Source organism: Notothenia coriiceps, unplaced genomic scaffold (genome assembly GCF_000735185.1).
Source record: "Notothenia coriiceps isolate Sejong01 unplaced genomic scaffold, NC01 NC01_scaffold00016718, whole genome shotgun sequence".
Classification (NCBI taxonomy): Eukaryota; Metazoa; Chordata; class Actinopteri; order Perciformes; family Nototheniidae; genus Notothenia; species Notothenia coriiceps.
In genome coordinates, this window is record NW_011349419.1 from 52069 (window position 1) to 55469 (window position 3401).

A 3401-nucleotide genomic window follows, 5' to 3' on the forward strand; every position below is an offset into this window, starting at 1 on the left:
GTGTGTGTGTGTTTGTGTGTGTGTGTGTGTGTGTGTGTGTGTGTGTGTGTGTGTGTGTGTGTGTAGCGGTGCTCAAACAGGCAGGTGTTTGAGGTTGATACCTGCAGCTCCAGCAGCGCTGATCACCTCAGCGTGGCACCTCACCTTGGGAGGGAGACAGCTCTAAACTCATTAGCACACACACACACACACACACACACACACACACACACACACACACACACACACACACACACACACACACACACAGGTGCCAAATACATTGGGTTACCTGGGGGAAAAGAGGAAATGGCAAATAGGCTTAGGGGAGATAGAGGAGAGGAGGGAGAATATTCCCTGAGAGAAGAGGAGAGAAAATCCATTTACCGAATAAAAGATAACCAGGTACTTGTGGAAAACAAAGAGAAAGATGAGGGAAGGAGGTGGTGTTGGGCCTGGAGGGACAAAACGGGAAAAAAAATAAGAAAAGGGAAATCATTTTGGAAGACTTTGGCAGAAGGTAGGAGAGAGGGAGGAGGGGAACATAAAGGAGGCTGAGTGGAGGACGAGAGAAAGGAGGAGAAAGAAAAAGAGGAGGAGGAGGCTTGAAGACAGCATAACAGGATGTGATGGCTTTAAAGGCAGCTTGTATTCACAAAGGCAGCAGCTGCACTCTCATTATCCGCCTGCTTGTATTTGTGTGAATTCAATTTAATCTGGGTGCATTGTAGCTTACCTCCTTCTCCTGTTCTACTGCAGGCTGTATGTACAAACTCAGGGAAGAACATCTAAACAGCATTACAGGGAAATTAAGCCTTACTTTCATTATGCTGGATGAAAAACAACATCCTCAAGGTTGAATGCAGCTGAAATCAACTAGAAAAAAATCAATCAACTAATAAGATTAGAGATCATCAGCAGAAACACAGGCGAGAATGCTTATGGGACATTTTATAAATAGTATAGCCTGTCATTTATCAAGTTAAAGACACACTGGTAAACACTTGCATGGTCACGATATCAAATTACTATCTAAAAGTTGTCGTTCAAAGTGAGGATGAATCCGTGTCTGCAGTGTTATTATGTTTTGGGTGTTTCGATTTTTCAGCAATAATCGGTACTCTTGGTTTGCTTTCACTGCTCTTATTAGCAAACCAACCTGCTCTAAACCAAACGATACAAAGAGAGAGAACAGCTGGTGAACATAGAAGAGCATTAAGCAGCCAGATTATTAACTCAGGAGTTTGTGGATATGTTTAAAATGTGGGAAGAAACAAAGACTCTAAATAAATGCTTTATTTGCTCTGTGACTGCAGGAGATAGACAAATGTTTGCAAACATATAAGTAATAACTTTATGAGGTATCATTTGTCTTTCCAGATAGTTTCATTAAAACAATCTCTTTTGTTGGAAGAAATATGTATATGTTTGGATTTTAAATAATACAAATTTGTTGTGAGTTGTGGAAATGAACCTTTATTATTCAACATGCAATTATCCACATCCACTTAAGTAAAGTTGGTTTTATGGTATCGTATTTATGTCGGTCTTTAATAATTCCAACAATATACCATGCATATACACCATATCACACAGTCTTTGTTCATGTAGATGTGTTTCCCGATTAAAATTATTAGAATAAGAATGAATAAAAATGATTCCTCTACATTAAAAACCTTAGTCTTTTTAACGTGAGCACTGCTTGAAATGTCACTACTACGTGTCCTGATTTGGTCCTCTTAAATGTAGAAACACAAGTATACTCACATCCGTACTGTACATATAAACTGAGCAGTGGGAAGAGAGCACCTTTTTTGTGTGGCGTTGAGATAAATAGGATTAGGGATTTGGGAGATTTAGGGGGAATAATCCGCCTGTGTACCGGAGAGCGGCAGCAGCGTTGATGATCAAAAGAGAACACTGTGATTCAGAGCTCAGAAATCTCTGGACGGACTGAAAACTTGGAATGACATTTCCTTCATTTAATTTTCTCCAAGGATCAGCTCTTATGTTTTCACTGTGACTGCTGTAATTGCCACATAATCACCTCATACTGTACAACACTGTGAGACTGTGTGTGTGTGTGTGTGTGTGTGTGTGTGTGTGTGTGTGTGTGTGTGTGTGTGTGTGTGTGTGTGTGTGTGTGTACGCAAGTGTTTGTGAATGTACGAGAGCCGGGGATTCAGAGAATTCTGTATTCATAGTAATTAATCAGATTTACAGTTTACATCAGGGGAGAGAGAGTCTGTTTGTTGTGGGTGTTAGTATTAAGCAGGGGATTGGACTTGGTTATTCAACACAGAGTGGATTTGAACAGCTGCTCTGTTCTGCTACTATCTATACCTCCATATCAATACAACATATCCAGAAGAAAACACAAATCTCACCGGTAGCTCGTCTCTCCTGCACACTGAAACAGCCCATGATGGTTGAGTGTACCCAGCATATCATTCTTTGCCTTTAATCACTTAAAGCTTTTCAGGCTGGAGCTGAACCCGAGAGCAGGAAAACAATGAAGGCAGGTCATGTGTTTCCACAGGATAAACAAAGCCACAGTGTTACTGCATGACTTCCAGGATTGAGCAGCAGTCCGGTTAAAGAAAACGTTTTTGTAAATGCAAGAGACTGTTTCCTTTTCGAGCCTGAGGAATAAAAAAAGAAAACAGACAGTGTTTGATTCCTTCTGAAGAAACCTGGGGCCGTATTCACAAAGGATTTTAGGGCTAAAAGTAGCTCCTAACTGGCGAATTTAGGAGAAACTCCTAAGCATAATGGGCGTGTCAGTCTTAAATTTAGAACTCCTAATTTTATTCACTAAGAGCAATTCACAAAGTATTTTAGGCCTAAAAGTAGCACCTAAGTCTGGGAGAGCTTAAAAGTCCTCGAGAGGACTCCTAACTCAGTAAGACCTATTCACAAAGAATCTGAAAATGGCTGAGAGACGAAATGTTTTGGAGACAATGGAAGACTGTGAATTGATCAAGAGATATAGGCTAAATCGTGAGGGTATCAAACTTGTTGTGGAATTAGTGCGGGATGCAATAACATCCCCGACTAACAGGAATAACCCGATTAGTCCGGAAATAAAATGTTTGGCAACACTACGATATTTAGCAACAGGGAAAATGCAACTTTGCAATGCCGACGATTTAGGAATATCGCAACCATCAGTCAGCTGTGCCATAAACCAAACCATCAACGCGCTCTCTAGACCACATATCATCCAACAGTTTATCCGGTTTCCTTTGGACAATCAACAACTACACAGGATCAAAGCCAACTTCATGGCAATGCAGGTATGCCCGGTGTGGTCGGTGCTATTGACGGGACGCACATAAAAATAATTGCGCCATCAAAAGATGAGGACGTGTTCGTCAATAGAAAGAAAGTACATTCCATCAACACGCAGATTGTTTTCATTC